Consider the following 22,504-nt stretch of genomic DNA (forward strand, 5'->3'; position numbering starts at 1 on the left):
GGAAGAGGGAGGAGGCTGCGCTCGGCTGTTTTCCAGTTCACTTTTGCAGACCCGGGTAGGGAAGGAGAGCGGCCACTCAGCTGCCCCGCATGGCTGCAGTGCACCCGTCCCGGATTCCCGTGTCCGCTGTATCCCGACGGCCGGTCTGGGAGCCGAGCCGGCCAAAGTGTTCCAAAACGCGCAGAGCGCTCGGAACCTGCCCCGCAGCTCTGCGACGCGCGTCCTGAGCTGGCCGTGGCCTCCCGGCCCTAGCGCACTCTCAGCTCGGCGGGCAAGGAAGCTGGCCAGGCCGCTGGCGCGGAGCAGGGAAACTTGAACCGGCTCGCGTCGCCCCCGCGGCCGCGCCGCCGAGACCCAGCTCTAAGCTGGGTGCTCTGCTCGAGGCAGAGGGTACACCGGGGCAGTGGATTTAGCGAACACACCTTTGTGAGTACACACGCCACGGACGCGCGCACACACACACCGCACGCGCGCGCGCGCGCGCGCGCACAGCCCAGCCGACTGGAGACGGCGCGCCCCGGCCGCTCGGCGGCGGACGGCGGCTGCTAACGCGCTGGGTGCGCACTTAGGTCGGCCAGGCTCGGCCCCGGGTGCCCGGCTGCCAGGAACCTAGGCACTCCGGACGCTCGCCGTCCTCCCAGCCGCGCTGGCTACTCCGGAACGGCCCTTCCACTCGGGTAAAGGCAGCGAGGGGGGCGGGCGAGCGAAGAGCGCTGCTCGCTGGTACGAGGGCGCCGGCGAAGGCAAAGAGGCGAGTCCCGGGCTGAACGGGGAACCCTGCGAATATTGTTCGCACTCCACAGAGCTCGGTCAAATCTGGGTCCAAGCCGCAGACTTAATTAGCGCGTTGGCGACATCCTTACTCTTCTCCCCACCTTGTTTTTACTGTAAATCGTGATACTGATACGGTCGCTATTGTGGAAGATAAACCGTATCTCCTTTGACACTTTCACGTCTTTTAAGGTTATTGGCTGGTGTTACCCACCTGCCTGCTTCATTGCCTGGGTTAAAATGAAAGGAAATAGAGTGCGTCTGAATTTTAAAGAAAATCGCCCACCGAAGGCCAAGGTCCAGGGGACCTCGAACTGCCGGTCTTGGCTCTTAACTGTGGTCAGGCCTTGAGAAGACCCAGGCTGCAGGTCCCTGGGGGACGGGATGCTGGCAGACTGTCCATCGCTACCTTACTTGTTAGGAAAATTTTGATGACATAATGTTTCTGTATATCTGTCTGGTATTTGGGGGTGCACCTCTCAATGCTTAGGTAAAGGCCTGAGAAAAAAGCTGGAAGAGAATCTTTATAGGCAAATGGGAGGGGAGGGCTCTTTCCTCTAGTTATTACATTTCTGGATCTATTAAAAATAAAAATAATGTTTAAACTTTTGAAAAACATCGGTGATAGGAAAAAAAGTCGAAAAGTAAAATACAATTTGAGCTCTTCTCAAATACAGTCATAAGTCTCAGGCATGTGTAATATTGTGTACATTACCAAGTATTTTCATATGATACACACAGAATCGCTTATCTGGAAAGTAAAAGATGACAAAACAGGTGCCCCTAGACAGGGTAAGTGATTTATTCAGGGTCATAGGATGTGTTAGTGGAAGACATTAATTTATATTGAACAGAAAAATAGACACTTTGGAGGGTGCCTAACTTTAGAGATCTCGATTTTGTAATGAACCAAAGAGACTAGATTTAAGGCATCATCCTACGTTGGAGGGATCTAGTTTAATTTAAAAAAAGAATCCAGAGCCACCAGCTCCTCTCAGTTTTCCCTTCTGCAGTAGCTTAAGCTGAAACCACTCTCCCTCTTGAATTGCTCTCCCCTGGTTTCCCTGACACTTTACTGTGGCTCCATCATCTCCAACTCATCTTTCTCTGCTTTGTCTTTGGTTTTCTCCTTCTCCAAACTCTTTAATGTATAATACCCTTCCTTACAGCCTATCCTGGTCCTCTTCTGCATTTTTGGTGACCTGCCCCTCGTAGAGTTTCCACCATTCCCATCCCCCAGTAACGGTCTCTGCTTCAGCTTACTTCTTTCTTCCTGGTGCCCGTGGCCACCTCAAATCCAGAGTACCACCCTTCCCTGGAAACCAGGATCTCTTCCTTCCCCTAGACTGGCATTACTGTCGCCGCCTGTTACAGGCCCCCAAGCTTTATGTCTCTTTTCCTTTTCCTGCGACTCCCATGTAGGCTTACTTGCTGTGTTGTCTATCCCAGTCCCTCTTGCTGCTCAATTATTCCGCCTCTTCACTCTGCAGGGCCTCCTCACTGGTATGTCTGTATAACCTTTCCTCCTCCAAATCCTCCTCCACCCAGCTGTTGTGCTTCCTCAAGTACAGTTCTGACTGTGTCACCCTCCTGCTCAAGTTCTTTTAAATGGCTCCGTGCTGCCTATTGGCAGAAGACCAAACTCAGATACGATCTTGACCAAACCCAGCTTTCCAGCCTCATCTCCCATAAAAGCCAATAGCACTTCGAGCTCCCCAACAGGATTTTTCTTATGCTCCAACAGGACTTCTCCCAGTTTCTCCAGAAGTCCTCCTCATTTTCCCACTCCCTACATTTGCTCAGGACAAGTCTACTGCCTATAATGTCTCTCTCTTCCCTTGCAACTTGCCAAATTCCTACCCTTCTTTCAAGGACTTGCTCAAATGCTGCTTCCTCTGGGAAAACCCACCTAGAAGTGTGATCTCTCTCTTCAAGCCCTCCTAACACTTTGGATCTTTCCTATAGCATCTATACCATTCTACCTGGCATCACAGTTATGTTTACACTTGCCTGAGCCATTCGCATTCTCTCCCTTCCCTGGTTAGAAATCCTCTGAGGATTGGGATTATGCCTCAGCCATTTCTGTGGCCCCAAGTGCCCAGCACCATACTGCAAGGCTGCTACCTCCCCAGAGGTTAGCTTTACCCCTGAGCCAAGGAAGAAGTAAGTCACCATATGTTATCATTGGTTGGTACTGTGCCAGCTCTAGTTGTGGGGGTATTTACAGTGTTTTCCTGGTGTTCATAGAATTCGTTACTAAATTACTTATAATTACCCTTTTCAAACAGGACCCTACCCCAGGGACTAAATCAGGACTAGAGGCCCCTGATTATGTTCCAATATTTGCCATTAGGCAATGGTAAGAAATAAAAGTACAAAACGTCTACAGCTTCCCAAATGCTGTGGCTCATCATATCACATCACATATCACATCGGCCAGTGTGGTCAGGGGCTAGGCTGACAGGCAAACTTCATTAACAGGACTCCCAGGAACTAAACTGAGAGCCTCAAGAAAGAGACACTCCCTCCCCCAGCACCAAATCTAGCACCTGCTCTGTGTACTTGGATGCCTACATGGATGTATGGCAAAGGAATTTATTTGAAAGGGGCAGTAGAGTCCTATCCAGAGACCTAGCATGGCACCTGTACCCAGGTAAATTTCTAATTTAAAAATGAAAAATGTGAGGTGCCTGGGGGTTCAATCGGTTAAGCATCTGACTCTTGATTTTGGCTCAGGTCACACTCTCACAGTTCGTGAGAGCAAGCACCTTGTCAGGCTCTACACTGACTGTGTGGAGCCTGCTTGAGGTTCTCTCTCTCTGCCCCTCCCCTGCTTGCTCAAGTGCACTCTTATGCTCTATCTCTCAAAATAAACATTTAAAAAAGTGAAAAAATTGATTTAAATTCAATAGAGATTTATCAAATTCCTGGAGCAGTGGTTTTCAAAGAGAGAAAGCTTAGAGTGCACCTGAACATAATGCTGGAGCTGGGAACCATAAATTGACCATCAGTCACTCCCCACATAAGGCTTTTTTACACCCAAGTTTGAAAACTACTCTTTAGTGGCAAGAACTTCACACAGTCCAGTGCTTAGAAGGAAGACTCCAGAAAGAAAAAATGACATTGCCTCATCATTATTGCTAGTCATCTCAGCTAATCGAGGGAATAAGTTACAATCTGGAATTTTGAAAAATAAATCATTACATCTCGACATACACAAAATGATCAGGTTAACAACTTGCTTACAAATAAATTTGCTTTATATTTTATAATTTGGAGAGGTGCCTGGCTGGCTTAATCGGTAGAGCATGTGACTGTTGATTTTGGGGTTGTGAGTTTGAGCCCCTTGTTGGGTGTGGAGATTACTTAAAAATTAAAATCTAAAAAAATAAATTTTGTATTTGAACAATAATTTCTCTCTCAAGAGGTAAATGTTTGCTTTTGTTAAATATTAGGTAAGCTATTTTTATTTATTTATATTATGTTAATTTTGAGCAAAAACATTTTAGTGTACATACAGACTGTATACAATTTCAGTATTGTGAAAACTGACCAGACTGGTATCATTCTGCTGTTCATTCCACTCTGAAGATCCGTGGTGAGTCTCATCATATAAAAGCCATCTCAGAACCAGAATGTTTTACTGGCCTCCAACCAGGCCTAGAACCTAGTTGATAGCCAGAAGAAATAGGAAATGCCACATTTAATTAGAGCATTTAGTCTTTCCCCTTTGTAATAGCTGTAACGTTTTACTAGGTCTTTTGTAAAGCTTGTCACAAGATAGACCCAAGAATATGTTTAATTGGATAATGTGAAAATATTTACTTCCATATTTATTTACCTATGTCAACTGGAGGAAAAAAGAAAACAAACAAAAACTCCTGCTGTTAAACACTGAAAAAGTAGCAATATAGAAGAATTGTCATTTAGAAAATTAATGATTTCTTCAAAATTCCATCACTCTTTTGCAGATGGTCTGATAAGGGAGATAGCATAAGAAAAATACAATTAAAACATCAACTACTACAGTGTGAACATATTCTCTAGGGAGACAGAAAATGCCCTGACATGTACGGAGGATTTATTTGCAACGCATAATGTCATCCCCCAAATCATTCCATAAACATATAGCATGAGCATTCTCCAAAGTGTTCGGACTGTTTTTTATTCATTCTCATTCCCATCTGGAGGAAGTGAAAACATACAATTCCAACAACCACATAACTTTTGAGAGCACCTTATGCCTGGAGAAAGATTATTTGCATTTAAGAGGTAGCATGAAAATTAAAGTTAAAAATGTGAAAGCCAAACTTTAAGATGTATTTATGCAGCACATTGTATCACCTACAATATTTTTAAATATTCAAGAACTCATTCACTGTCAAGAATAGCACCATGACAATTCACATATGAAAAGCGTCACTTCCAATGATTTTCTTCAAACCCAGATTTCGAGGGCTTGTGAAAATGAAGCAGTTTCAGCAAGAGCTGGTATGTCACATATTTTCTCAGCCCAAAATCTGTATTAACACATCCATAGAACCATACTACAGTAAACCCGTGGTTACACAGAACCTTGGTAAGAACCATCCTCAACAATTTCCCCAATGACTGAAGATCTACTTCTTAAGTACCAACACCCTTTTTAAGAGCTTGACTCTGTGGCCCAGAAATCCTTCTAAAATATGACTGACTTCTTAAGCATTAAGTCTTATCATAAACACAACAATACCCTCAAGATCTTAAGGCATGCAAGAAGATTTGTCTGTAATTAAAGCCCCAGTTTGCTTTTAGTCTTTCTCTTTCTTCCTTACTTTTTTTTTTTTAATATAGTTTTCAGTTCTTTTGGGTTTTTTGTCTCAGGAGTTTTGTTTTGTTTGGGGGTGGGGGGGTTCTTTTTTGGTCTCCTTCTCTACATTTGTACTGCTCCCTGTTAATTATTTACATATACCACCCCATCCCTTCTCCCTTTGTAAATTATTGCTCCCTATCTGCTGTGCCCTTGGAACCCAAAAAACCTACTCGTTAGAACTGTGTGTACAATGAAATTAATCAATTAAGTTCTTGATGAGGACCTACCTTCTGGTAAAAATATGTATTTAAAATTTGTTACATACATTTTTTTTGGCTTCTTGCGAACTTCCCAGATTCCAGGTGGGTCACAGATACAGGGGAAGTTATTAGATGGTCAAACTCTGGCTTCTGAGGGGTTAATATATGATGATAAGTGAAATTCATGGTGATGGCGCCCAAGTGCCTGAGTCTTCATACATAAAATATCTTGAATGTGATTTAGGTTTAAAGTATTTCATAAAATTATAATCCTTTGAAACTTGGTGGTTCACATCTGGAACGTATGGCAATATTCTGACGGATTTCAGATAAACCAGAAGCTGCCATTCCCAGATCACACACAAGAAGGGTTGTCATACATTCCTGTTACAGCTTGAGTTCACCCTGGAATGAGGAGAGATAGACACCAAAGTCCCTAACAAACCCACCCTGCAAGACTAGGCTCTGCACTGAGAATGACCTGGCTCCTGCTCACATCTCCAACTGGCCTTGCCCCAAGTTCATTCCCCTCACACTCTGGGGTTCTGCCAACACAGGCTGCTCAGGCCTGCTTTCAGTTCCTCGAACACTTGAGGCTCACTTCCTCCAAAGGGCCTTTGCCCAAGAGTTCCCACTGCCTGGAATGTTCTCCCTCCCCAGGCCCTGCAACCACGGCCCAGTTTCCTCCTACTCAGCTTAATCATACTTCCTTAGGAGGGCCTGGCCGCTCTAACAGGTCAGCTCTGCTTACTACACACTCTAGTAGTTACAGGGACTTCTCCTAGGAGCCCTTATCAGAGTTGTAAGTTTTCATTTCGTTGTGTGTGGAATAGATTACCTAGAAAATAGAAGGTGCTCAATAAATATTTGTTCACTCCATGGAAGAAAGGGAACAAGGGCATCGTAGCCAGACTGGCCTCCTCATTGAGGTTAACATCAAGGCTTACCAGGAGAGCAATTTCCAACAGCTTACCTTCACTCAATTGCTGCCAAGGCCCATGGGTCCCTCCACTCCTTTCAAGAAAAGAATAAAACGAAGTACTCAATGAACATTTAGCAGCACAGCAAGAAGCTCCACTGCTACATTCTGGACAGCATTGCATTCTTCCAAGGAAAGAAATAAGAAAATCTCCCCAAATTTCGGAAACCTGGCCACACTGTCATCCATGCTGTCTGTAACATGTCTCTTGTTAATTTTCTTTTTTCTGGCTTTCATCTGAAGTAGCTCTCAGGTTTTGGCCATTTTGCGTCTTCTGGTTGCCATGGAAATAGCAAACACTGATCTCTTGGGGATTAAGAGGAGAGAAATGGATTTCTCTTGGGGTTCTAGGGTTTTCCTCCTTTGATAGTATCTGTGAATTGAGAGAAGGTCGATTTGGAGGCAGTGGTTCTGGGTCACCAACAAATATTTTGTGCCTAGAATGTGCCAGGCAATTGTTGCAGGAATGCCTCCACCTCCAAACCGCTGCACGAAAGATAAACATGCCTTGTCCCAGTTGCAGGCTCTTGGTTTATCTTCAAGTCAAATTCAAACTGTTGAGCATCAACTATCCACTCTAAGTGAGAAACTTTACCTCTTCCCTCCAGGCACCTTCATGAAGCTTCAGATATTTTATACGGCTCTTTCTGACCCCCCGGAAAGTTGGGTTACAAAGAACCATACTATATACATTGTCAATTTTATTTTGTCTTTCTCTGTTTCACAAGTAAGACAAGATTTCTGAACTTCCAGAGCAAGAAGTAAACAGTTGATGTGACTTTTTTTTGTTGTTGTTGTTCCATAGTCTTCGTAGTTGATAGTTGCTCATACCCACTGAAAACTTGACCAGTAATAACTGACAAACTTCTAAAAATCTGGGAAAGGAAGAAAATTGTTTGATTCCTCAATAGACAATGCCCACAATTTTACTTCCTTTCAGAATGGCTTCATTTCTTTCAGAAACCGAGAACTATGTGCATGTATATGGATGGCTACATAAGGTTTGGTTTTTAACACAATGTATGGTATCCTTTATTATAATTTTCTTTCTTTAAAATTTTTTTTTAATGTTTATCATTTATTTTTGAGAGAGAGAGACACGGAGTGTGAGCGGGGGAGGGGCGGATAGAGAGGGAGACACAATCTGAAGCAGGCTCCAGGCTCTGAGCTGTCAGCACAGAGCCAGATGCAGGGCTCAAACTCACAAATCGAATTGCGAGATCATGACCTGAGCCAAAGCCGGATGCCCAACCTACTGAGCCACCCAGGCACCCCTGTAATTTTCCATATCTCAAGTCACCAGAAAGTTTCCAAGTTCCCTGAAGGACGGACATGGAATATTCTAACAACTCCTGGTTTGTTCCTGTGTGTAAGTCAGGCCTGCTGCTTTTCCTCTGCCATCTAAGACACCATGTTCTGTAGAACATCCATCTGATGGTTGGCTCGCCTCTGCACTCCCCACCCTCCCCAGCCTTCTTTGTAAGGCTTCTACCTTACAAATGTGTTTGAGCAAGGCCACATCTCCACACTAAAGATATTCCTCTCAATTTACAATTCAACCATTAGAGATTTGGTTCTTTGGACCTTAATGAGCCCCCTTTGAAAAATATCACTATCCCCTGAAAGGCTAAGACTTGAAGCCATTACCATTTTATAATCCCAAGGAATTCGTTAAACTGACTTCCACCCCCTCCCCCCAGCCCCCATGGAAAATTAAATTCAGACAGGCACTGTAGGGTGGTCCTAATAGAGGGTGTCTGGGGTGTGAGTGGGGAGCATTGAATGAACATCACTAATTTCAAGATGTTACCTTGGGTTTCCCATTCTTCAATTCATGTCTGTCCTTGAAGTTTCCCTTTCCTTTCTTTTCCCCATCTTGTACGCCAGGTTGTTCTACCTCTGTTCCTCTTACCTAGGTTTATCTCTGTGTGTGCATTATATCTGTGTGTGCAAATGTCTCTGTGTCCCCCAGGTCTTTGTCTTGACACCGACTTGTCTTGCAGTGTAACCAAAAAAAATTAATTCAGATTACTTCTTGGACGATTTAGGTATTTTCAGCTTCATTAACAGCTAATCACCACACAATGGATTACTCAACCAGGGTTTGAAATATGCCTCCAAGGTGGCTAGACTAACTGGAATGATCGTGTAAGGGGACTTCAGGAGGGTATCATATACACACAGCTATTATGTCTTTGTGGGAACATGTGTTTGCGTATGAATTGTCTGTGCATGTTTTTGGCAGGTCCCCTTTCTTATTCTCCATTCCCTGCCCCCTCCCCCACCCCAGCCTCTGCCAGGTCTGCCTACAGATCCCTCAGTCATGAAGCCTCCCGGAGAGCAGTGAGAGCTCATTAGGTCTAGCAGCCTCCTGAGAGGAGTGTCCCAATGTGCCCGCAGGTGAGCCAGACAGGCCAACTGCACCCTAACAGGGTTCAGAGGCTGGCTGGGAAGTGAAAGATGTGTAGCCAGAAGGCTTGGAAAAGTGCCACTGGGGACACAGCCAGGTATCTTGCCGCCCTCAGAAAATGTTACTCTTGCCTTACCCTAAGGAACAAATTACCATCCAACATAGAAGTGTGACCTTGGAGCCGAAGTTTTACGTGGACTTTTTCTCCAACCACTGAAAATATTCTGTTTGGGGATGAGGGTTTGGTCGGTGTGGGAGAAGATGAGACCCACCCCTACATACACACATACAACAGATCACCGACTCCAACAATGGCTTTGACCAAAGCCAGCTCAGCCTAAGTGGTGGCAGACTGAGGTAGCCATCCACATGCAGGTTCTGTTTTTACAGATCTGGCACCAAACGCCAAGTCCTCTGGCCACACAAAGTGCTCTGTGGGCAGGACTAGCTGTTTGCCCTCGCCAGAAACCACTTTCATGGCTGGTTGGATTTGTGAGGGATTTTTCTGCTAACATTTGTCAATGACCATTGTCAGGTGTTGCTAGGGTTGCAGGAGAAAGGTTTCACTTGATTGGCTGAGCAACTGTATTCTGTAACCAATCCAAATGCTGTGCCTGGGGGAGGGGAACTCAACATGATAGAACAATATCAAGCATAGGCAGACACATTCCGGGTACTAATAAGGCGTCTGGAAAAGTGGAATTATAGTGTGCAGGAATCCCTTGCCTTTCTATAGTTCCAGCCATGGCTTGGTTGCTGTTCAAACTGTTCCAGCCTAAGTTAAAGTCATTCCCACTGATTGGAGGATATCAAGATTTCAAAACCGGGGAGTAGCAATTGTGAGGAGGAAGTAAAACTCCTTGCTCATTGTGTTTTACAGCCTTCCTTAGTAAAACTGCTGAATTGTAATTTAAAATATTCCACCCTTTCAAATAAATTAAGTGCAGCCCTTAAAAACAGGAAATGAGAGAGGCGCACACGTATTGTCAACTAAACATTCACAGACCTCGTACCACAGAGCAAAGTTGAAAGTCACAGAACAGTCCTGTGAATTCACTTTAGAAGAATGACAACAAGGGTCACCACCAAGGGAGACGTTCTGCCTCTGGCAGTGCACTCTAGGGCTGAAACCTGAATGCTAATTAGAAAACAAATGAAAGACAAACATCAGCTTGAAGGGAAATTTGGATCTCAGATATTGTGAGATTCAGATAAACCTTATGGTACTAAGGAAAAGTTAGAGGATACTTGACGGTAGCAATGGCTGCCCCCTCCCTTCAGAAAATATAACTGCTAGTCAGCCAGATGTTCCTGCCGAACTCTGGTAAATATATCAAAAGAATTATCTTGCCTAAAAAGTAAGTGAAGCTTCTGTACAGTACTGATTTCCCATTCAGTTATCAGTATAATCACCAAACTTTGGCATTTTTATTGTCAGTTTTTATTCAGTCACAAGAAAAGTTTCTTTAGTCTTCTTCCTTACCATGTCTCTCCCTTTGTTCTCAGACCAGTTCCTTAGAAGATGGAGCTGCCATCCAAGAATACAGAGAGGAAGAGAGGAAGGGCGCAAAAGAGAAGGGGGGGGTGGTGGGAAGGAGGAAGGAAGGAATAGGAGAGAGGAATAGGGAGAAAAGGAGGGAGGAAATAAAGAAGGAAGAAAGAAAGAGTCAGAGGAAAGAATCAGTGTATGCTTCCCATGGGTCCCATCCAGAATTATCCATTTCTCTTATCCAACCCAGGCTCTTCTGCTTGTAAAGGACCCTGCAGCCCAGCCAATCCAACTGAGCCAACTGAGTTTCAGGCTGAAACAGGGTTTCAAGGTTCTGCATTTTACTTTATATACATTTTGAAGTAGCTCAAAGTGAAAAAAAGAAAAAAAAAAAGATTCCAAGACTGGGTTTTGGATACTTTCACCTCCCACTCCCATTGGTATAAAGAAAAATATGCAGGAGCAGAAAATGGTCTTGGGGAGGGTTGGCAACAGGACAGCTTCACAACCCTCCCCACCACTTTCGGGTACCCACTTAAGTCCACCCACATGGCTGGCCAGGGGGACCGACCTAGCTGACTTCACCCAAGATCCCTGAGTGCCTCAATGGAGACAGTAAAATAGCAGGAATCACTATTCCAAAGGAGAAGAAACTTGGAGAGTATTTTTGGTTCCCTTTTTGGTTGCATGTGTTGCTAAATGCAGATATTTGTGCTGTTGGCAACATCTTAGGAAATGATTTAACCTACTTGCATAGCCAGGCATAATTTATCATGTGGCCCTGTGACTCTAACCCCATTCATTTCTCCCTTCTGATTATTTCAATCATGTTTGTGTATGAATTACTCAGGACATATCTTTGTTTCAGAGGCCCTGAAATCGTACTTGATTTTTCTAACTCAGAACCTAGACTTCCCTCATCCTGACCTTATCTGCTCTCTTCAGGAATAGATCCAGGAGGCCAGGAAATCTTACCACCCACATCTAATCTTCATACTGAAGCAACTGGACGAGGACTGGTGGGTTAGGAAACTCATCGTTAGCCTAGATCCTCTCCAGGCCTGGCAGGCACACCCACATAGTCATTGGGGAATATTCTCCAGGGTTAAAACCACCTAGAGCTTTGCTAATTGGTGCTCTCTCTCCATAGTTCATATTTCCAGATAATTTCCAGTGAGAATCATACAATCAGTAACCAAAGGAATTGGTTATAAAAACCTAGAGGATCAATGAAACCCAAAAATCCAACTGCTCGTTTCAACCTGTAGTCAAACAGCAAAAATCATCCACTCAAGTCTCACCCCTTTTCTTTCCTGAATCAGTCTCTAATAAAGAAGGAAATCATGTCAATGATTAAAAAAAAAAAATAGAGGACAGAAGACACAGAAGGCCCAGGGTAACCCACAACTAAATGAGCAGTTTCAGAACATTAATGATCCCAGGAAAAGATGGAATCAGAGAGGGAAAGACACGTAAGGGAGTTGGCATGAAAGTTTGAAAGACCACATTCAGCCCACACCCTCAAGAAAGTGTCTAAGAGAAAGTAGGCCAGAACAACAATGAAGATAGGGTGAAAAAGATGTGAGTTTAGTTTTCAAAATGTCATGTCCGTATTGAGTGTCCCTTAGGTCCCAAAAGGAAACAAAGGGAGAAATCAAACAGCTTTAGTGACAACACAGCGTTTGGCAAAGAGTCTGGGGTGCAATCTTGGGAAGATGTGGAGCCCAGTAACAGGTTGAAAGAATCACAACAGGTTGAATGTCTCTTCAGCTGGTCTCTATTTTTCCAAGTTCTGCTTTTCTCATTGCCGACCCTCTTCAATCTGCTCTTAATTTTGCCCCATGCTGTCACTGACACCTGGGTCTCTCTGTAGATTTCTTTCCTTTAGTTCAATTCCTTAAAGCCTTTGTGGGGAAGACTTCATGCATTCATGCCATACATTCAAACTGTTTATAATATGATTTCTCAATAACATATGATTAATTAATTAAAAAAAAACATTTGTGATGCTCATAAGCCAAAGGACTGACTTGATACCATAACATGCCTTTGACCAGGTGGTGACTCTCCACCAATAAAACAGAAGACTCAGTCTATGGAGCATGCGACTCTTGATCCCAGGGTTGTGAGTTTGAGCCACATGTTGGGTGGAGAGGTTACTTAAAAATAAAAAAAAAGGGGCGCCTGGGTGGCTCAGTCGGTTAAGCATCCGACTTCGGCTCAGGTCATGATCTCACGGTCTGTGAGTTCAAGCCCCATGTCAGGCTCTGTGCTGACAGCTCAGAGCCTGGAGCCTGTTTCAGATTCTGTGTCTCCCTCTCTCTCTCTGCCCCTCCCCTGTTCACGCTCTGTCTCTCTCTGTCTCAAAAATAAATAAACGTTAAAAAAAAAAAATTAAAAAAAAAAAATAAAATTAAAAAAAAAAAAAAAAAAATCTTCGCAACGAAACAAACCAAAAACAGAAGTCTTGTTATTGTAGTGCAAAGTAGCAAGGGAGGTCTAGAATTTGTTTCATCCTCTGGGATACTGAGAGTGAGTGTTTACAAGTCACCAGGTTTTCCTCAGTTGTTCCCAAAAATGCGTGTAAATAGATGTTTTTTCAGGAAGACACATCTATTGCAATTAAGCCAATGAAGCTTTGAGTGTTTTTGAGGCTACAATAGATTTTTGGGTACACCATTTATTGAGATCAATGTGCTTTGTTTAGGTCACAGTAACCATAAAAGAAAACACTGATAAATCAGACTTCATCAAAATAAAAAAACTTCCCATCACTAGAGACCATTAAGCAAATGAATAGGCAAGGGGCGCCTGGGTGGCTCAGTTGGTTGGGCAACAGACTTCAGGTCATGGTCTAGCGGTTTGTGGGTTTGAGCCCCGCATCGGGCTCTGTGCTGACAGCTCAGAGCCTGGAGCCTGCTTCAGATTCTGTGTCTCCCTCTCTCTCTGTCCCTCCCCAACTCACATTCTGTTACTCTGTCTCAAAAATGAATAAACATTAAAAAAAATTTTTTTTTTAAGAAAATGAATAGGCAAGGGACACCTGGGTGGCTCAGTCTGTTAAGTGTCTGTCTCTTTGACTCCAGCTCAGGTCTTGATCTTGCAGTTTGTGATATGGAGCCCCTGTCAGGCTCCGTGCTGACAGCCGGGAGCATGCATGGGATTCTCTCTCTCTGCCCTTCCCCCGCTAGCAATCTCGTTTTCTCTAAAAAATAAATAAATAAACATTTAAAAAATAAAATGAGGAGCAGCCGGGTGGCTCGCTCAGGTAAGTGTCTGACTCTTGGCTTCCATTCAGGTCATGATCTCATAGTTTGTGCGTTGGAGCCTCCTGTGGGGCTCTGCACTGACAGCCCTGAGCCTGCCTGGAATTTCTCCCTGTGTCTCTGACCCTCCCCAGCTTGCTGGCTCTAAATAAATAAATAAATAAATAAATAAATAAATAAATAAAAATTTAAAAAAATTTAAAGGAAAATTAATGGGCAAGTCATGGACTGAAAGAAAATATTTGTGAAACATAAACTCCACAGAGGACATCAGTCCAGAATGTATAAAGGACTCCCACTGAACAATAAAGACAAAGAAAATTTTGAATGAACAGAAGTTTTGAACAGATACTTCACAAAAGAAGATGTATGAATGACAAATAAGCACAGGACAATGTGTTCAATGCCCTTATTCATTGGGAAATGGCAAATTAAAACCACAATGAGGCATTACTACACCCCCACCAAAATGGTTTAAAAGTAAATAGGCTGACAACATTAAATGTCAGCAAAGATGGGAAGCAACTGGAACTCTCCTACATTGTTGGTGGGAATACAAAATGGTGCACCCACTTTAGAAAGAGGAATGGCAGTTTCTTTGAAACAAAACACACATTCATCCTGTGATTCAGCAGTCAACACAAATGGGTCTTTTCCCACAAATGGGAAATGAAAACATAAGTCTTTAAAAAGACTTTTATAAAAATGTTCCCAACAGCTTTAGGCACAATAGCCAAAAACTGAGTATGGCCCAGGTATCTATGAGCAGGGAATAGCTACACACACTGTGATATAGTCATATAATGGAATACTACTCAGCAACACAATGGAACAGATGAATTAGTGTTACACGATAACATGACTGAATTTCAAAAACAGTATGCTGAGTGAAAGAAGTCTTACATTAAAAAGTTCATCCTATTTGATCCCACTTACATGAAATTCTAGAATAGGCAAAACTAATCTGCAGTGACAAAACTCAAAACAGCGGTTGCCTCTGGGAAGGGAAGTAAGGGTGAGGATTGACGGGAAGTGGCACGAGGGAACTTTCTGGGATGATGGTAATGTTCTATGTGTTTACAGAAGCTTGGGAACACAGGTATACATTTGTCCAAACTCAGAAAATGTACACTTAAGATTGTACATTTCATTGTATATAAATTTTACAACAGAAAAAAAGAAAGGAAATATTGAATTTTTTAAGTGGAAATTGATTGATGCTTACAATCTACTTTGAAAGGATTAATAGAGGAGGGATGTACAGATATGTGATAAAATAAGAATGGTTAAATGTTAAGGGTAGAATCTACGACTGGATGGTGGGGCATATGGGTATTCACTGTAAAATTCTTTCAACTTTGTTTGGAAACACTCATAATAATGTGCTGGGGAGAGACATCAATATGCTAGTCTGACCTGTGGATTCTCCTCAGTTGTTTGTCAGATCTGAATGCTCTCTCTCTTAATATTCATATTAAATTATAAATAAGGTAGATAAAGGCTTGGATTTGGAAGAATCTCACATCTGAGCTCTCTTCCTTTTCAAATCTAGTCTTTCGTACCTTTTTATTTTAGTAGACAAAAGAAGCCAGGAAATGGTTATTATGAGAGGAAGGGAGGGGGAGAGACCTGTGACCCTAAAAAAAAACCACAAAAAACTCCTACTGCAAAATATTGAATATCAAGAGCAGGCACGCACTCCAGACTAGCAGAATCAAGAAATTAATGAAAACACCCAGACTGCATCCTCAGAACCACTGAGGAATGATAATTACAGACAGTATTTCTGGAGCAGATACATAACCTTGATTCCCAGGACACCCCCTAAAGCAGTCTAATAGTATGCTATTTGTGGAAGGTTTTTCCACCTTTAATAACAGAGAAATAATGTTAGAAGGAAAGAAATCCCTTATTTAGCCACTGGGGTACCATTACTGAGCCCCAGCTGAAGGCCCCCTTAAAAGCATCCATATGGTAAAAGAACATGTTTCCCCACGAAATCAAAACTGAGTACATCTGAGACTTCTGAACATCTTTTTCCTTGGATCTTAAAATGGATTTGTGCATATTTGTGAAAAAAAATTTTATGATGTGCTATCTTCCAAAGTGAATGGTTATTTATAATTCATAAAAGACCTGAGCACAGGAAAATTCTTCCCTTTTATTAGCCCTGTAAAGTTAGACCAGCTGATCTTTTAGTGCATATTACAGACATCAAATTCTCCGTCTGGTTGAAGTTTCTCTCTTCGCACTAAATGCAAAGAGGCAGGGCTACTGGAGCTGTTGTTCAAAAGCTGGCGGGGTCCAAATCTCTTTTGATTAAATGTTAAGTAAACAAAAAATCACTCTCAGAGCTAGTCTCTAAAGACACAAAAGGGAAAATACTTGGAATGCTAAACATGCTTTTTAAATCTTGCACAGCCTTTATAAAATACAACGGCATATTTTTTTAATGGATTTTCTTTTCTATTTTCAACATTTAGCCATCATCTTTGGACACAGTTGCCACATCATTTCCTCTCAGCTGCTGGCTGCCTGTGAGTCATAGTACAGGTCCATGAGCAGAAGTGACTTGAGCAGGAGAGCACGGGCACCAGGGATTTGGACCCATTACAGGGAGCCCTGCTGCCAAGGGCTCCCACCCAACTGCACCTGCACATCCCCATCATGATATCATAGAAAGTTATTTCCTTAGAAGAATCCAGCTTTCTTAGCTCACCCAGCCAGGACCACGTCCACCTCAATTACTAGCATGCCGTGGACCCACATAAGACGGTTTCACAGAATTCTTAGAGATCTACGTTCATTCTGATAATAACACATGGTTTTGCTTTCTTTGAAGTTCCCTGTCCTCTAATATTCCAGATGAGCCTTTTGAGCTCCATGATAGAATTATCTGGAGATAGAAACTCTTTCTGTATTCTGACTTTTAAGTACCTTGACTTTAAATTTAGATTTCTAACTGCCAAATACAAAAAGCCAACTCACTTATAGGACAGGATCCTTGGCCAGAAAGGATCGCCTTGGCTTGAAGGGACAGGGGTAAATGATACAAATGCTTTTTGAGCAAGTTTTTCACCATCTCTTGCTGCCTGACTCAGAAGATAAGAATGAGGAGATCTCAGCCTTTCGAGGATACGTCAGCTTGCACTATGTAGAACCAGCGGTGGGAATGGAAAAGGCAATATTTATTCTGAGGGCCCTGACAACATCATCATTAAGTCATTTGTCCACTCCTAAGTGGTTTGCATTTTACAAGATCCAGAATGAGAGAGGCCCATGAGCTATAATTCTAGGCCTCCTTTCCCCCTTCTACCCTCACTCTCATTCAGCATTAAGCACTGCTCAAAAAAAGCTAGAAAGATGACAAAACTAAATATGCAATCATACTAGTTTTAACTTAACACTTCCAGAATTTATTTGCCTATCACATAAATGAAATCTTTCTCCAGCCTTTCCTTGCCATCACCCACCCCCGCAAAACATCATTACATAACACAATGTTAATTAATTATCTCCTGTGTCCTGTGCCTCTCACCTGCCCTCCATTCATCCACCCATGCTACAAATATTCCTGGAGTACTCACCACCCTCCAGGCCCTATTGTGGACATGAGAGGCAAATAATTTCTAATCCTTGCTTTTAGGGAGCTTACAGTCATATAGAAGATGGTCTCGTCTGTGTCTCCTCTGCCTTCATTGACTTTCATTAACTTTCTGCTGCTACTCCATCAGGACAAGAAAACAGGAGATCTTACTCTGCTCAGACAATGCCCCTAGGTTCACGAAATTTGCCTACCCCGTTTTCTTTGCTTGCGACCCACCGGGTCTGTGGAAACCTGATACGCAGTCGTCATGAAAAAAAGTAAAGTTTACTGCAGTGGGAGCAAATGTCAGGACATATTTTGGACAAGGCACACAATAGTGCCAAATACTCACTCTACACCGAGTACAGTGTATTTGATTTTCTCTCCCCTTTCTAGGCTACTCACCTCTCCTCCAGAACTAGGCCTTTGGGGTTACAGTTCATTTGGCTAATCACCCCTTTGCATCCTTTAGTCCCATTATCTCTCTCGTCTCCAGAGATGAGCCATGGGATCCTTTCTCTGTGGAGGCCCTAAAAGTGTAGCTTCCTTATCCAACATCCACTGAGCTGTGTCCTTTGACATAGTGTTATACGTTTTTGGGAATGGGTGTGTAACTGAGTCAGAAAGAAACCTCACTGAAGGAGAGGATAGCAAGAAGGTACCCAAGGCTTCCCCTTCTGCTACAATCAGCAAACCCTCTAACACTAGGGTTTGTTTATCACGTTTCACAAACAGACCAGAAAAACTCCCTTGGCTAGTACTCCTTGAAGAAGTTTCCAAGCTTTCACCCTCCTGGATAAGGCTGGAGGTCCCCGCCTGCTGTCTGCATCTCACGGAGGCTGGGTTCCAGGTATGCAAATATGCTACTGGTGAGTCAAGCCCTGGCTCCTCTCAGCCCCAGAGGTTGGAGAACAGAGCCTGAGGCAGCTGGGGCAGCCACTTGAGAAAGATAACTCAGTGTTGCTCACGGCTGGGCTGATAAGAGTCTTCCGGGGAGGTGACTAAAGACAGCGCCCCCTGTTTGCCTAGAGACCAAAAATTCTGGTCTGCTCCTCAGCCCCATGTGCTGGTACTTGGTGCAGAGGCCTGTCCCAGTCCTCGAATTTTACCCTTATCCTCAAAACCCCCCACCTTCCAAGTCAGGTTCTCCCTCACCCTCATTCCTGCTCACCCTGCACCAAAGGTGAACCTTTCTGTCAGGTCCTCTGCCCTGTGTTTATGACTTTCACTTTGGGCAGCACTAGCCCTAGATTTCCATAGCCGCTTCACCCTTGGTTGCTTAGCCCACAGGCTTCAACAGAATATACTGCCAGCCACTTAAGTAATTTTAAATTTTCGAGTAGCTCATTGTTAAAAGTTTAAAATAAACAGGTAAAATTAGCTCTTTTGCCTCCAAAATTTTTAAATTATTTTAAATGGCTTTATTGAAATATAATTCACATACCATATGATTAACCCATTTCAAAATGTACAACTGAGGGGCGCCTGACTGGCTCAGTTGGTGGAGCATGCGACTCCTGATCTCAGGGACGTGAGTTCAAGCCCCACATTGGGTGTAGAGCTTACTTTTAAAAAATTAAAAATTAAAAAAATAAAATAAAATAGAATGTACAACTAAACAAAAATTTAAAGATAAAAATAAATAAGTAAAAAAGAAATAAAATATACAACTGAATATATTCACTGAGCTGTGCAACATTGCCAAAATCAATTTTAGAACATTTTCGTCACTTCGTGAAAAAAAAAAAAAACATACCCATTAGCACTCACTTCCCATTTCCCTCCAAACCACCCCCCTCCTCCCCAGCCCTAAGCAACCACTCCTGTACCTTTTGTCTATGGATTTGCCTATTGGCCACTTCATACAAGTGCGATCACAAAATGTGTGGGTTTTTTGCATCTGGCTTCTTTCATTTAGCATAATGTTTTCCAGGTTCATCCCTGTTGAAGCATTCACTGTAATAATACATTTTGTTTAACTGAATCTATCCCAAATATCATTTCAACATGTAGTCAATCTTAAGAGCAATTAATGATGTTTTTGGCATCCTTTTTTTAGTATAAACTCTTTTGAACTTTAGTGTGTATTTTACACTTACAGCCATCTCGTCAGACCAGCCACAATGCACCCTCTCAATAGCCTCCTGTAGCTGGTGGCTACGGTATTGAACAGCACAACCCTAGCTAGATACCTCTCTGTTACTCCTTTTGTATTTTTATTTTATTAAAAAAATTTTTTTTAACATTTATTCATTTTTGAGAGACACAGAGAGACAGAGCATGAATGGGGGAAGGGCAGAGAGAGAGGGAGACACAGAATCCAAAGCAGCCTCCAGGCTCTGAGTTGTCAGCACAGAGCCTGAAATGGGGCTGGAACTCACGAACCTGGAGATCATGACCTGATCCGAAGTCGAACGCTTAACCAAGTGAGCCATCCAGGCGCTCCTGCATTTTTATTTTTTAAGTTTATTTATTTATTTGAGAAAGTTTATTTATTTTGAGAGAGAGAAAGAGAGAGAGAGAGAGAGACAAAGCACGAGTGGGGGAGGGGCAGAGAGAAAGGGAGACACAGAATCTGAAGCAGGCTCCAGGCTCCGAGCTGTCAGTCCAGATCCTGATGCGAAGCTCAAACCCAGAACCTCGAGATCATGACCTGACCAGAAACCAAGAGCTGGACGCTTAACCAACTGAGCCACCCAGGTACCCCTGTTACTTTGGAAACACAGCAGCTCTCTCTGTTCACCACTGCACTCCTGCATGCCCTCTCTACCCCATCAGCACCTACACCATGGCTTACAGGTGGCTTTAGGATTTTAAGGCAAACTCTACGTTGTACTGTTAAATTCCCCCTTCGCATCCCTTGTAGAGAGCCCTGAGCTCATGCTCCCACCTGGGCAGTAGCCGCTGAAATTAATGCCTCCACACAGGTAACCGGAACTCACTCTTGCTCCTTCACTTTCCTCACCCAGACGCCATGGTTGAACGATGTATTTTGCTAAGTGAAACTTTCTGCTGAAAAAAAAACAAACAAAACAAAAAAACGTAACAAAATTTAACAAAAGAAACTTTTCTCTTTCTTTTTAAAAACAAGCCTGTCATTTCTTAATTTTCTCCTTGGTACATTTTCCAGCCATTGTTTTGCTAATAATAGCCCTAAGCACACAAATAAAGCTCACTGGTAGTGGTAGATTTGGGAAAATTGCTACAAGCTTCCTGACAGCTTTATCCTGCTCCTGTCAGCCATTTCCCCCAAGAAAATGGACATTTAATCAGTGTGAGGCTGCATCTTATTAGCCTGGCTCATCAGCTTTCACCTCCTTCCAGGCTCCAGAGAGAAGGCAGAAACCTGCAGCGCTGCCCCCCACTGCCCAGGATGCAGGGATTTCAACAGGAAGTGGCACCTTCATGAATTAAGTACATTATTCATTTCAGTGTGGCTACGTCTATATGGTAACCTGTAAGTTATTTCTAAACATTTGTGATTCTGAAGATTGGCACATGGAAATGTTTGAAATTACCTTTTTGAAAGAAAAGCTTACAAAATTGGGGTTATGTAGCCCACAAAATGGAAGATTGAGGGCAGATTTTAATATGTACGAATTTAATTGGGGCCTAAGAATAGCAGTATCAGCATCTTATTTCTCCTTGGAACAGGAGAGAGAAATGAGCTAAGGATGCTGGAGGAGAGATTTAGGGTTGACTTCAGGAAGAACTCCTGTTGAGAACATTGAAGAGCTGGACAATCTCGCAAGAGGAGCTTCAGAGTTTTGGTTAACCTTCATTCTGCCAACATTTACTGGGTACCTTTTGGGGATTTCTTGGTTGTGTCTAATTCTGTCCCAGAGCTAAATCAGGAAGATTTCACCGAAATGCTTTTCTGGACTCTGGCTTTCCTCACAAAGTAATGCTCTCTCCCCCACTGCCCCCATCCCCGTGCCAACCCTCTGCCCCCAAGAACTTCTCATCTTAATCTCAGCCACTTAGGAAGGTTCACAGAGCTCACAGTCCTGGAGCACCACCCCCACCCCCCCGCCCCGCTCCCCACACACACCTACACAAATACCAAAAACAACAACAAAAAACCCTTTTAAAATAAAGAATTATTCTGAAAGCAGAAAATCAGACCCACTACATTAGTCAAGACTTAGGCCTCTTGATCAAATAGCCACTCATAAGGCAATGGCATTTTGAGAAAAGCAGGCAGAAATGGTGGCCAGCTCAGAGGTTTGGTGACTCCCTGTAAGTTTGTTTATATTGCCTAGCTCTTTTACTCAACTAAAACTTTCTTTGCTGCAGAAAATGGCCTCACCATTGCCATTCTAGGATTCCCTGTATTCGGCCTCACCTAACAACTGATTGACTATCCAGAACAGTTAAAACACCCAGTGCTGCAGGGAACGGCATAAAATTTCATCATGGCAGCGATGCCCTGTTCAATGAATTGCAGAGAACCAGATCTTCTCGTGTGCACCTGGGTATGAATCACCGACTCGGTGACCTCCGTTTGGAATCTGTTTTCCCATTGGAATCAATTTATCCTTCATGAGATGGAGGCACCTAACCTTTCTTAGGGACGCATGCCTAATTCCACAGAACTCTGGAATGACTTCAGTTGTTTATATGGCAATCTTGTGTGATCCAAGCATCTCCACTACTGCTGTCATTTTAAGGCCGTTTGAAACATCGTAAGAGTCCTGTTTTTTATTATTTTTTAAAATTCTCCTCATGCTCATTTCCACATGGAAGGAATTCTTATGAGGTAATAGGGTGGTGGGGAGACAGCCTGCTTTAGCTCCTGCTAGTTATTCCATGTTATGCCCCAGTGGATTATTTGCATCTGGTCTCTACTTGTTAACGTCAATGGGCTATGTTTACATAACTAGATTGAATTATAAAAGGACTTCCATTTTGAATAGTTAACTCTCACCAAATCAAACCAAACCAAACAAAC

The 22,504-nt window shown here is 43.1% G+C and overlaps 1 long non-coding RNA gene across 1 annotated transcript in view; it reads right to left on the reverse strand.

Moving 5' to 3' along the window:
- Positions 1–7,490: 7,490 nt before the first annotated feature.
- LOC132681353 (uncharacterized) overlaps positions 7,491–22,504 on the reverse strand; it is a 31,022-nt gene continuing 16,008 nt past the window's right edge. Inside the window, exons 4-5 of the long non-coding RNA XR_009611030.2 lie at positions 20,444–20,562; positions 7,491–7,677 (exon numbers count right to left, since the gene is read on the reverse strand). This is a non-coding gene — a long non-coding RNA (uncharacterized LOC132681353). The remainder of the gene's footprint in view (positions 7,678–20,443; positions 20,563–22,504) is intronic.

This window comes from Panthera onca, chromosome A1, assembly GCF_046562875.1.
Source record: "Panthera onca isolate mPanOnc1 chromosome A1, mPanOnc1 haplotype 2, whole genome shotgun sequence".
In the NCBI taxonomy this organism is placed as follows: domain Eukaryota; kingdom Metazoa; phylum Chordata; class Mammalia; order Carnivora; family Felidae; genus Panthera; species Panthera onca.